The 13,574-nt window shown below is 43.8% G+C and overlaps 1 long non-coding RNA gene across 2 annotated transcripts in view; it reads right to left on the bottom strand.

Annotated features, from left to right (window-relative positions):
* LOC129556486 (uncharacterized) overlaps positions 1-13,574 on the bottom strand; it is a 64,654-nt gene that overhangs the window by 33,001 nt on the left and 18,079 nt on the right. Inside the window, exon 2 of one of the 2 annotated variants that reach the window (XR_008686016.2) lies at positions 10,417-10,510. This is a non-coding gene — a long non-coding RNA (uncharacterized LOC129556486). Of the gene's footprint in view, positions 1-10,416; positions 10,511-13,574 lie in introns of those variants that run through there. The other variant, XR_016039247.1, reaches the window with a different exon arrangement.

Below are 13,574 nucleotides of genomic sequence, written 5' to 3'. Positions count from 1 at the left end.
TGAACCGTGAACTCCCAGATGTTCAAGCAGGTTTTAGAAAAGGCAGAGGAACCAGAGATCAAATTGCCAACATCCGCTGGATCATGGAAGAAGCAAGAGAGTTTCAGAAGAGCATCTATTTCTGCTTCATTGACTATGCCAAAGCCTTTGACTGTGTGGATCACAATAAACTGTGGAACATTCTGAAAGAGATGGGAATCCCAGACCACCTGACCTGCCTCTTGAGAAACCTGTATGCAGGTCAGGAAGCAACAGTCAGAACTGGACATGGAACAACAGACTGGTTCCAAATAGGAAAAGGAGTGTGTCAAGGCTGTATATTGTCACCTTGCTTATTTAACTTATATGCAGAGTACATCATGAGGAATGCTGGGCTGGAAGAAGCACAAGCTGGAATCAAGATTGCTGGGAGAAATATCAATAGCCTCAGATATGCAGATGACACCACCTTTATGGCAGAAAGTGAAGAGGAACTCAAAAGCCTCTTGATGAAAGTGAAAGAGGAGAGTGAAAATGTTGGCTTGAAGCTCAACATTCAGAAAACAAAGATCATGGCATCTGGTCCCATCACTTCATGGGAAATAGATGGAAAAACAGTGGAAACAGTGTCAGACTTTATTTTTTTGGGCTCCAAAATCACTGCAGATGCTGATTGCAGCCATGAAATTAAAAGACGCTTACTCCTTGGAAGGAAAGTTATGACCAACCTTGATAATATATTAAAAAGCAGAGACATTACTTTGCCAACAAAGGTCCGTCTAGTCAAGGCTATGGTTTTTCCCATGGTCATGTATGGATGTGAGAGTTGGACTGTGAAGAAAGCTGATCGCCGAAGAATTGATGCTTTTGAACTGTGGTGTTGGAGAAGACTCTTGAGAGTCCCTTGTACCGCAAGGAGATCCAACCAGTCCATTCTAAGGGAGATAGATCCTGGGTGTTCATTGGAGGGACTGATGCTGAAGCTGAAACTGCAATACTTTGGCCACCTCATGCGATGAGTTGACTCACTGGAAAAGACTCTGATGCTGGGAAGGGTTGGGGGCAGGAGAAGAAGGGGACGACCAAGAATGAGATGGCTGGATGGCATCACCGACTCTGTGGACATGAGTTTGAGTGAACTCCGGGAGTTGGTGATGGACAGGGAGGCCTGGCGTGCTGTGATTCATGGGGTCGCGGAGAGTCGGACACGACTGAGCGACTGAACTGAACTGAACTGAAGCTGGGAGTACATTGGTGATTTGTGAAAAACAATGCAAGAAAAGGAATTCAGTGGCCAGACCACGAATAGTGTTATATACGGTGCTAGGTGAATGGAGAAGGTGATGGCACCCCACTCCAGTGCTCTTGCCTGGAAAATCCCATGGACAGAGGAGCCTGGTAGGCTCCAGTCCATTGGGTTGCTACGAGTCGGACACAACTGAGCGACTTCACTTTCACTTTTCACTTTCATGCATTAGAGAGGGAAATGGCAACCTACTCCAGTGTTCTTGCCTGGAGAATCCCAGGGACGGGGCAGCCTACTGGGCTGCTGTTCATGGGGGTGCACGACTGAAGCGACCTAGCAGCAGCAGCAGGGAATTTGAATATAATTTTTTCAGGCAAAAGGGAATTCAAGATACAGGTGTAACAAGATTTTAAAAAAGTGGTGGTGGTGGTGGGGGTATTTCCCCAATGGCTCAGCAGTAAAGAATCCACGAGCATTTCAGGAGACACAGAATTGATTCCTGGGTCAGGAAGATCCCCTGGAGAGGCAATGGTAACCCACTCCAGTATACTTGCCTGAAAAATCCCCATGGGCAGAGGAGCCTAGCAGGCTACAGTATCTGGGATCGCAAAGCGTCGGACATGACTGCTGCGACTGCTGCTGCTGCTAAGTCACTTCATTCGTGTCCGACTCTGTGTGACCCCACAGACGGCAGCCCACCAGGCTCCCCCGTCCCTGGGATTCTCCAGGCAAGAACACTGGAGTGGGTTGCCATTTCCTTCTCCAATGTGTGAAAGTGAAAAGTGAAAGTGAAGTTGCTCAGTTGTGTCCGACCTTTAGCGACGCCACTGAGTACATGATAAAAAGTGATTTGGAAAAACAAATCTTTCTGACATTAAAGGCAAATGTTATAAGATAACCCACCTAGAACTGTTGCAAAAATATGCAGAGATACTTGACTAAGGGCAGGTGTATAACATTCTAAGATATTGAGTGAGTAGAAGAAATTTTTTATTAGTTTAAGTTTAGAGAGGGGGGAGTCTGGGTTGAGCTCAGGGTTTATTGTCATGATGTGTCACATTAGCCAAAATTAAGGTTAAAACCTGGAAAAAAAAGGGAAAAGGTGGGAGTGAGGAAGGTGATGAGTTTAAGTTCAATATATTAAGTATGAGCATCCTCTAGGACTTTAAAAGTGAAAATTGTTGCCAGTTGTAAATGTGGGCTTGAATTCAAAACTCACATCTTGGTAGGAGAAATGCATTCGGGAATCATCTGCGTACAGAGATGATAATCAAAAATTCTGAGCGTTGATAGAACCAAGAGCTACCAAGCATGAAGAGAAGTCATCCAAGCACAGAATCCTCAGGAAAAGGAGCATTAACGGATCAGTGGGGACTTCCCTGTGGCCCAGTGATCCAGCCAATGCAGGGGACATGGGCTTGGTCCCAGTCCAGGACGTCCTACACACTGTGGAGCAAGTAAGCCAGAGTGCCTCAGCCACTGGAGCCCGTGCTCCAGGACAAGAGAAGCCACAGCAACGAGACGCAGGCACAATGCGACAGAGGGGCTGCTGCTCTCCACAGCTCGAGAAGAGCCCACGTGCGGCAACAAAGACCAGCACAACCAAGAATAAATGAAGGAAACACATCTGCTTACAGCATCTATGCAGACAGAAGACATTCAGAGACGAGGGATGTGGAACTGCAGAAGCAAGATATGCTCACACAGGGCCATTTCTGGCACTCCAGATCCTCACCACCCTGCAAGGTCTGGCTGGCTGAAGGGCTGCCTCCTCCTCACTCACAGGGAGGTCTCCCTCCCCGCGTGTCAAGCCTAGCCTGGCACTGTCGTCTCCCCACACCGGCTCTTGCAGGGCAGGGACAGGCCTCATGTCTCATGAAGTGAAGTGAAGTGAAGTCGCTCCATCGTGTCTGACTCTTTGCGACCCTATGGACTGTAGCCCATCAGGCTCCTTCATCCATGGAACTTCCCAGGCAAGAATACTGGAGTGGGTTGCCATTTCCTACCCCAGGGGATCTTCCCAACCCAGGGATTGAACCCGGGCCTCCGCATTGCAGGCAGACGCTTGCTTTACCGTCTGAGCCACCAGGGAAGTTGTCTCATTCAGTAGTAAACAACAATAAATCAACTCAAAACAGTTCAAAGAAAGTGAAGAGATGGCTAAGGGTGGATTCTGCCTTTAGGTGCAGCAATCCAAGCGTTCAAAGTGCGCCTCTCTCTCCATCTCCTGACTCCGATTTTCCCTGAGGGAGCTTCATTCTCAGTCCACAGATGGACACGCGCAGCTTCAGGCTTGCCATTTCTTTCTTCAGCAGTCCCGGTGGGAAAAGAGGTTCTTATTCATGGTCATTCTCAGCTCCAGTTGGTTTTCATCAGACCACGTGCCAATCTTTCGCCAATCACAGGGGCAGGGGGAGATTAGGTTCCAATTGGCCAGGCTGGCTCACTTGAGGAGGAAGGGACAGCAGAATCACTTTCACCTGGGGAGGACACTGACATGAACCAAATTACACGAAACACGACCAAAAAAGGATTACTGGAAAAAATGGAAAAGGATGCTTGGTAAGCAAATGAGAATTGTGTGCATAGAGGATGCTGCATGCAATGCCATTCAACAAATAAATCTTGACTGATTGGTCACAAGGCAAAATTGTCCACCTGGTCTCATCATTGAAAGACAGGAAATTGTGTGATTATCAAGAGAAGTGATTTTTTTCTTTTAATATGTTCTCTTGTGTTAAGGAGGAATCAGGAAGTAAACGAAGCAGTTGTAACTACTGGCATCCTGACCGATGGAGTTAAAAATCAGAATAGGCAAGAAAGAGGCAGAAGCTGAACTGCTAAAAGGGAGGAAGACACATATCTCTTTAGGAGGCTGTGGGCATCTGAGGCCAGTGCTGAAACTTGGTTTGAAACCTGCCCAAGTTCTGAGGCTGTTAGGTAGTGAGATTAACAAGCTTGACTGTATAAATCAAACCTACATTATTAGAAAAGTTTGACATTTGCTAAATTATCTATGAAAACTTACCCTGGTTGTTAAGAAGAACCCAAAAAAAGTGTATTCATTTCCAAACTAAATGTCAAGCTCCCTTAAAGATCTAACACCTACAGATGAGGGAAGGGGCAGGGGAGGAAATGCCATCAAATTAAGGGCAATAAACTTTCCAGACATCTTCATCTCCACAACTGCTCAGAGATGTCTCCTGGCATTTCTTACTGGGTAATTCTGTCTCTGTATTATGTCTGTCTATGGGCAACTTGTTTTTTAAAGGTATGCTCACAGAGCAGCATTTAAAAGCTAAATTCAAACCCTGGAAGACAGACGTTACAAAAGTGACTCAGAGTTATTTTATTTACAGACGTAGCCCAGAGGTATATTAGCAGGGAAGGCCACCAAAGCAATGATTCCAAAATACTAAACCAGCAGTTCTAGATCTGTGAGACTTGGGTAAATAGCCCAAACAACTTTTTACAAAACTAGAATGAAGAAGCCCCCACCCCATATGCTTCAATGAATCAAGTATTCACTACCAAACTGTACCATTTATTAGGACGAATGTGGGGAAAGCAAACATACTTGAAACACATCACTGAATTACATCAGGTGATATTTCCAAGTCTTACGAAAATCTGTAAGGAAATTTTGCCTGCTAAAGTACGTCAAATAAAAGTATATCCGCTTTACATAAGAATGATTTTTCATGGACATTTATAAATGACAGCTATACTGTTTATCTACAGCCACAAAATCCATACCTGTGTAATGATGAACATGTACATATACATACAGGAGTCTGTTTTCTGCAAATGTATGAAAAGGTGCCTCAAAATACAACCAATTTTGGCAACAACCTTAGCCTTGCATGAGAGCCTCCATGTATTCCCTAATGTATGAGCTAATGTAATGAGAATCTTGGGTTGGCTAGGGAGGGAGTGGAGATTCTGATTACTCAGAAAAGCTGCAGGAAAGGGAAGAGGAGACTGGGTGCCTCTAAGAAGTGACGCAGTGCCTCCAGCTACACTTTCTCAACTACATTATGTGTTAGATCCTTAATGGTTCTTGGGCATTGTTTAAAATTTTCTCTTTGAAATATTCATAACTTAGATTCTGGATAGGATAGAACCAATTGTACACACATCTATACCCACAAACATACCTACATCTCCTTTAAAATTATACTCCTCTTTCTCGGAAACCATATTGTCCAAGAAGAGAATATGGCTGCCTTTTATGGGGAGAAGGTATGGCACAGAGCTACTTGTAGAGAGACCCCGGGAAAAGGGTAGCATAAGAACCCCAGAGGGAAGGCCTCACCCATCTTGGGGGCATCCAGAGTGATCGTGGGAGGAATTCACATGATACCATTGCCTCTACTTGGATTCACCTGACCATCCAGGTTGTCTTTATTAAGGTGGCAGTTCTTAACAGCAGAGTGGGAGTGCCTTCCAATCCTCCCAACCAAAGGACTTTGGTTAAAGGAGAGAAAGAGAATGACACTGGGGTTCAGGGCAAGGTCTTCTGTCCACATGGTGATGTGGTTCCAGAGGCTTCCAGTGGGAACACAGGGACTTCCCACGCCAATGATCCATCTGCCCACACTCTCGGTCATATCCTTGCTACCTTCCTGGCATCTGAAGGGTCTAGGAGTCTGAATGCCATTAGGTAAATGATCATCCCAGTCCCAAAAAGCAATGGTCTCTGATAAAGAACCAAGACTCTAATGAGAATCTTGACTGAGCTAGCACAGTTAACAAAAGGCCAAAGAGGCTTGGAGAAGAGTTCACCTTCTTCCCTTTCCTAATCATCATCTCTCTGGCTTTTACCTCCTAAGCTATCTCCACTGGTGGGATTACAAAAATAGCTGGATGGTCATTGAATGTGATGACCTTTTCTCTGGGGGTATTGTGTAGAGGGCTAGAAAGGGCTGGGGAAAGAAATCCCCTTTACTTGTCTACTTTTATGATTGATGAAACACTGACCCACTCCCTTCAGTTAGAGCGCCGTGAGTCAGAGAAATACAGTCACAATAAAGTGGCTGTGTCATTTCGAAAGTAGACCACGCTCCAGTTCACGAATGATGGCCAATTAAAATAAGTTATTCCTGTCTGGTGGGGCTGTGTGAGATGAACCCGTAAAGAATTAGAGCCCGGGTTTGGAAGACTTCCTATTGACTAACCTGCAGTATAATTTATAATTATTTCTGTTTACACACGAAGTGGGGCAGAGATGCCAAGAGGAAAACTGGCCTGGAGCTCACCTGAATGTGGGTAAGAGCAAAGAAAAGAGCACTGCTCATTAATGTTTTGATCCATAAATGTTTTTAGTCACCATACTGCCAGGCATCTACGTGGATACAGACATAGGAGGGAATTTCAGGGGAGAGCTCACAACCAAAACTCCCCACACGATGGCTTGCAGGTAAGTCCTGTCACCTGCATCCGGCAGGTGGGGAACTGGGATCCATCATGATGCATTTTCTGTGTTTTTGAACTTAAATAATTTCATTATTTCATAATGACAGGACTTTCTTTTCTAAAGAATACCTCTTCTCTATTTTGAAGATGATGGACTTCTTTTTTAATCTTAACTTTTCTAAACCTTCTAAGCTCTAACAGAAAACACCCTAAGGAGTTTTCACTATTTCACTATTGATAAGAACCACCTTATCCTCAACTATGACAACTATTGTAAATAATGGGGGAAAAGAAATTCCAGCAGGCCTACCGGTGACTCTCTCTATCACCTTTGTTTCTCTTGTTCACTTTCTGTGTACATATCTCTCGGCATCTCTGTGTACATATCTCTTGCTGTCACTGTGTCCATATCTCTTTGTATCTCTGTGTCCAATTCTCTCAGTATCTCTGTGTCATACTGTCCTTTGGTATCTCTGGTCCATATCTCTCTGTGTCTCTGTGTCCATATCTCTCGGTATCTCTGTGTCCATATCTCTTGTTGTCTCTGTGTCCATATCTCTTAGTATTTCTGTGTCCATATATCTCGGTATCTCTGTGTCACGCTGTCTCTCGGTAACTCTGTGTCCATATCTCTCGGCATCTCCGTGTCCATATCTCTCGGCGTCTCCGTGTCCATATCTCTCGGTGTCTCCGTGTCCATATCTCTCGGTAACTCCGTGTCCATATCTCTCGGTGTCTCCGTGTCCATATCTCTCGGTATCTCCGTGTCCATATCTCTCGGTGTCTCCGTATCCATATCTCTCGGTATCTCCGTGTCCATATCTGTCTGTGTCTCCGTGTCCATATCTCTCGGTGTCTCCGTGTCCATATCTCTCGGTATCTCTGTGTCTATATCTCTCGGTATCTCTGTGTCACGCTGTCTCTCGGTATCTCTGTGTCACGCTGTCTCTCGGTGTCTCTGTGTCCATATCTCTCGGTATCTCTGTGTCACGCTCTCTCGGTATCTCTGTGTCCATATCTCTCGGTATCTCTGTGTCACACTGTCTCTCGGTGTCTCTGTGTCCATATCTCTCGGTATGTCTGTGTCCATATCTCTTGGTATCTCTGTGTCACGCTGTCTCTCGGTATCTGTGTCCATATCTCTCAGTGTCTCTGTGTCTATATCTCTCGGTATCTCTGTGTCACGCTGTCTCTCGGTATCTCTGTGTCCATATCTCTCGGTATCTCTGTGTCCATATCTCTCGGTGTCTCTGTGTCATGCTGTCTCTGGGTATCTCTGTGTATCTCCAGGTGTAGGTGTTTCTCTGATGCCTCCTTTTGTGTACTCAACCTCAAATTCTCTTTTAAAGGCATGCGTGCACACACACACATACACACACGCACACATACCACCTAAGATTTGGACGTACAAACTTCCATACCAGTGCTCCTTTTCTGTCTGCACCCTTAACCATGGCCCTGAAATGGGAGTTTTCCAGAGTCAGTTGAATCAAGGAAAGTGCCTTTCATACCTTTCAGATCTACTTAGCTAAGACCTTTCATGACAACTTCCAAACCAGTCCCAGATCACTGCCCTGTGTCTGCCCAGCAGGAAAGTAAAGCCCATGGGCCTGAAGATGGACCATTCAATATCAAACCAATCTTGCAGCAAATTCTTCATTATTATTGTTGTAAGAACACTGAACAAGAGATCTATCCTCTTAACGATGTGCACAATACAGTATTGTGAACTATGACACATAGAACTTATTTATCTTTTATCATTGAAACTTTATATCCTTTGAACAGCAACTTCTCATTCCCCATGCCAGTCCATAGCAACCACTGTGTTATTCTGTTTCTATGCATTTGATTATTTTAGATTCCTACTATAAGTGAGATCATACAGTATTTGTTTTTATGTGTTTGGCTTATCACATTTAGCATAACGTTCTCCAGGTTCATCCATGTTTTTGCATATAGCAGGATTTCCCTTTTCAAGGCTGAATAATATTCCGTTGTAGGTATATACCACACTTTCTTGACCCACTCATCTGTTGATGGACATTTAGGTTGTTTCCACATCCTGGCTGTTAGAAATTAAGTTTCAGTGAACATGGAGGTGCAGATATCTCTTTGAGATCCTGATTTCAATTCTTCTGGATAAATATCCAGAATCTCAACCCATTAGATTAGAACTCATGCCTGCTTCCAAAAACTTCCTTGCTTATGCCTGGAAACAGAAGTGACAGATTGTCCTTGCTCTACTAGTAGTATCACTGTCTTATTCCCTGACCCCCCCACATCCTAATTTGTTGTTCAGTTCCTGCAGAACCTCATCCATTTATTCATTCATCCTCTCAGTAAATGTATACTGAGCATCAACTACGGGCTGGACTGTGGGCTAAGCTTGGAGGTGTTGTCAGGGTGTAAAACAGTAAAAGCATGCATTCTCCTTGAAGTTATCATCTAACTCAGGAACTCAAGTTCTACCTCCAGCCCAGACCACAGTCCCTGGGGATCCCCACCCCTCCTCCCAGCCTCTCCCGTCCTACCTGGCTTTGACTCAGTTCACTGCTTCTTCTAACAGGAACCTTGATGACCCCTGTGACCATCCTATCCTCCAAGTCTGTCCAGTTCTCAGACCCTTGCCCACCTCACCTGGACAAGCTTTCCTTTGAAAGGACACTGACTCATAACAGAGGCGGAGGGTTACATTTTCCCAGCATAAAGGTCACTACTTTCTCTTAGAAAACACAATTTTGCTTCCTGAATCTGATTATAAATGAGGAAATTCCATCACCATGGATGCACCGTGGCTCCCTGTGCAGAGTGGAGAGCCCTGTAGCAGATTTTCTTCACATGTCATAACAGGGACAAAAGGGCTCCAAGCTCAGCAGTGAAAAGAGATGCTGCCCTTAATCCCCAAAGTCTCATAAGTAATCTGATTCCATGAAAAACTGGGTGAGAGTCTCAGAGTCCCAGATCCCTGCTAGGCCTCCTGAGTAACATTTCTTCTCATTCTGCCAAGATGGCAGCACTTATCTTATTGAGGTCCAGATGGTGTGCCTGTGTGTGTTTAACCATTTGAAAACTGAAATCTTTACTTGTCCGATGTCACTTTATGTCCCTAATACAGGTCATTAGGAGCCTTGGGATTCACACCATTTCTTGCACCCTCTAATGTGACATCTTTCCCGTAAGCCCTTCTATAGCCGCCTTATAGAGCAATAGCAAAGGATTTCCAACTCCCCTGGGAAGCTTATGATGAAATCATATTCATAAATCTGTTCACTCTTTCCACCACTTTGCGTTTACCAGAATTTTTGTAAGTGTGCTCTCTTCATCTTACAGTTAATAAATTAAATGATGAAGAAACAAAGGAAAAATGTTGGATCTCAGAGCACATCTCAGAGGCTTATGGGTGCGATACTTGTAGAAGGGAACTTGAGCCAGCCACCACCAGAGCCTGGGGTCTGGCTGCAGCATCTCTGGGAGTGTTCGAGGTATCAGAAAGGGCTCTACCCACGCCAGAGGTCTTTAATCCCTGGGCAATGGCTTCCAGCAAAACAAGGGAACATTAAGTGTCAGTTACTAAGTCTGTGGCTAATGTTTCATACAGTCCAACTCAAGGCAAATAAATATTTCAGCAAAAAGAACAGCCCTGTGATATATGTGAATGTCACTGATTTAAGCAAGCCACTAAATTCACTGCAGTTACAGAGAAGTGGGAGGAGAGGACACAAGAGGAGAAGTTGATTCATTCCCTCCTTGGCTGTTCCGAAAGCTCTGCTCACCTCTCCATTCTTGCCTCTTGCACTTCTCCACACCTCCCCTCTGATGTTTTCCTTGATTTCATTATCATTACTCTTATTTTACTTACACAGTCTCCTGAAACAGAAATAAGAGTCATGTGACTATGAATCTGTGCATCCCTCTTTCCAGGGGACAACCTGAGCACTGAACAATAAACATTCATTTCTCCCCACCTCTTTCAGATGCCCTTTCACCACCACCCCCACTCCCACCACTGGAAGGTTTCAGATGCTTCTGGGAGAGCAGAAAGTCTTAGCTTATTTAAGCAGAGACAGTCAGGGCGCTGTAACTAGAAATTGGTCGTCAATTCCGCAAGGAGGGAGCAGAGCTGCTGAAAGCTCTTATTCAAAGGGACCCAAGACGATACTGTGAACAAATTAAATTGCCTGCTGCTTCTACTCTCACCAGGTGACTGGGGACATATGGTGACAAAGGATTGAGCAAATATATTCAGTCCAGTTCCTGGTTAAAGAAACAAAAAAAAATAGTTAACTAAACTTAGAATCCAATATCAAATTTTTTAAAACTGCAATTCCCATCAGTGGAGGAGGGGGAGTCTTTCTCTTTTTTTCTTTTTAGCCTTGCCACATGGCATGCAGGCTCTTAGTTCTTGGACCAGGGTTTGAACCCATGCTCCCTGCAGCGAAAGAGCAGAGCCTTAACCACGGGACCACCAGGTAAGTCTCAGGGCGTCTTGACATCTAATACTTTCTCAGAACATGGAGGTCTGTTCTTGGGTAACCTGCCATGATCCAGCACTCCTGAAAGCAGAAAGTCATGGCCCTCTAGACTCCAAGTAACTAAAACATGGATTAATCTCTCAAAATCTCCCCCAAGAGGCTACCTTCTCAACTGGCAGTGTTTCATAAATGATCAAAAGTTTGAGTAAGAGGGCCAAGAGAAACACTTTCTTTCAAGGACCCGAAGACAATGGGACACCAGAGGTGCTCTACCTGAAGATGCTCCAGACACTTTAATCATGTTGGATTGCCAATAAGGACTCAGGCCAAGAAACAAAATTCCCACATCATCAAATTAGGTGATCTTTATGCAGGAAATTCACAAGCTAAAAGGGAGCCTAGATTGAAATTCAATCATATAATTAAGGAATCACATCACCTTTGCCTGGATAGCAGCAGAAGACTCCAGTATTGCCCTCACCCAGAACAACTGTCCAAGGAAATCTGCCAAAACACAATGTCATATGGATTTGTCAAGGTCACACAATGACTTGGTCAGAATACAGCTGCACAGACTAATTGGATCAGCACAAGGCTATAAGTTGGTCAATTCATAGTAATGGATGAAAATTTAACAGTATTCGAGCCTCCAGGCACTGAAGGACACCTCCCTCCATCAGCCTACAGACCACAGATTCCTCAGGTCACAGAGGCTGGTTCCCCTTCTGTTACAATCTACTGCCCCATAGGATGTCTTTCCAGCGCCCAGCATGAAAGACAGTTTCTCCAGAAGACTCACACTCTCACCCTATCAAGAAGCTTCTGTGCTTAACTCTGATGAATTGCTGCAGAGAAAACAGGGGGCGCACCACAGCAGATTAAATAATGAAGAATGTCTAGTTTTAAAATCCTATCATTCTTGTCTCTAAAGCAATCCTGACTCCATCCTTAGTTGCAACTCCAAAAGATTCTCTAACTTCACATTCCCCTTTGCTATTTACAAGGTCTTTGACCAGCACCCGTTCACACACATCTTTTGTGGGCCATCATAGTCATCACTTTTTCTGGCTCACGCAGGACCCAGTCCCAAGAGTGCCTCTTCCAAGGAAAAGGCTGAATATGCAATTGAGACATCAAAATAAGGATTCATTGATTTCCTGGGCTCCTGTCTTGCCCAAGGGTGTAATCCTATTGGGGTGAAGTCACAGACTGCACATACTCCTTAAAATGGCCTCTGGTGACATCCTCATGTGCCAAAAAAGCAAAATATACCTCAGGTTACTGAACAACATGTTGGTTAGAGACAGAAATGGCTGGGATACTATATATAGGTAAAATTCACTCTAAATTTTAGGAGTGCTTTTTGGAAATTATTACATTTCATCATGGAACCTTAAGGAAAAAGTCCTAAATCATAAAAATGATGTGAATTTACACATAGACCTTTTCTATGATCCAGCAATTTCACTCTGAGGTTTTATTCAATAGGAATGAAAACATATGTCAACAAAAGTCTTCTACAGTTATATTTATCGCAGCCTTACTCATACTAGCCAAAAATTGGAAATAATCCAAATAGCCATCAACAAGAGATTTGAGAAAGACCTTATTGTATATTCATACAATAGAACTCTATTCAGCAATAAAAAGAAACAAACTTGATTTATACAACTATGAAGATGAATTTCAAAAACCAAAGATGAAAGAAACTAGATACCAAAAAGTGCATCCTATATGATTCTAGTTACATGAAATTCAAGAACAAACAAAACTGTTCTACACTGATAGGAAGCTTCAAGTGTGATTGAAGGTGGGGGAGCTGACCACAAACAGTTACAAGGAAGTTTCTGGGGTGATGAAAATGTTCAGTACCTTGATTGGGGTATATGTTACATGAGTATATGCACTCACTGATCCATGTACTTAATAGCCATGCATTTCACTCTATGGAAATTATGCCTCAATTATCAAAAAGATTTAATTAAAAATATAATATTGGCATATCTGGAAAACATAACACAAATGGAATATATACTCAATGTAAATGTCTACCTTGTTAAACACTAAATTCATCACTAACTCAGTGGCCTTGATTGCCCCTGTCACCTCTAGTTAAACTCACATCCCAACACCTTGGCAGTAGATACTATAATCAGGAGCCAGGCCAACTTTGGTGGTACCTCAGGCCCCTCCCATCTATGCACACAGGCAGAAAACACAACCAATCACATCAACTGCTGAGAAGAGGAAGGGTGGGGCTTTGTTTCTGGACCTACCAAATATCTCCATAGCAGGGAGTGCATTTGATACACTCCCCAAATCCACCATCTAAAATCTGAAAGCAAGAAAGAGCTGGAGTTGGCAGCATTTAAAAATCATTAAATACTATCAGCATAGTTTTCTGCTTGAGATGAGCATGAAACCTTGATTGAAATTTCTCCAATAAATCAAATGGAGCA

The sequence above is a fragment of the Moschus berezovskii genome, chromosome 15, assembly GCF_049115385.1.
Source record: "Moschus berezovskii isolate FMDL1 chromosome 15, NW_MosBer_1.0, whole genome shotgun sequence".
Taxonomy (NCBI): Eukaryota; Metazoa; Chordata; class Mammalia; order Artiodactyla; family Moschidae; genus Moschus; species Moschus berezovskii.
The sequence above is the reverse complement of the archived record's forward strand: the minus strand, read 5'-3'. Positions and strand labels throughout refer to the sequence as shown.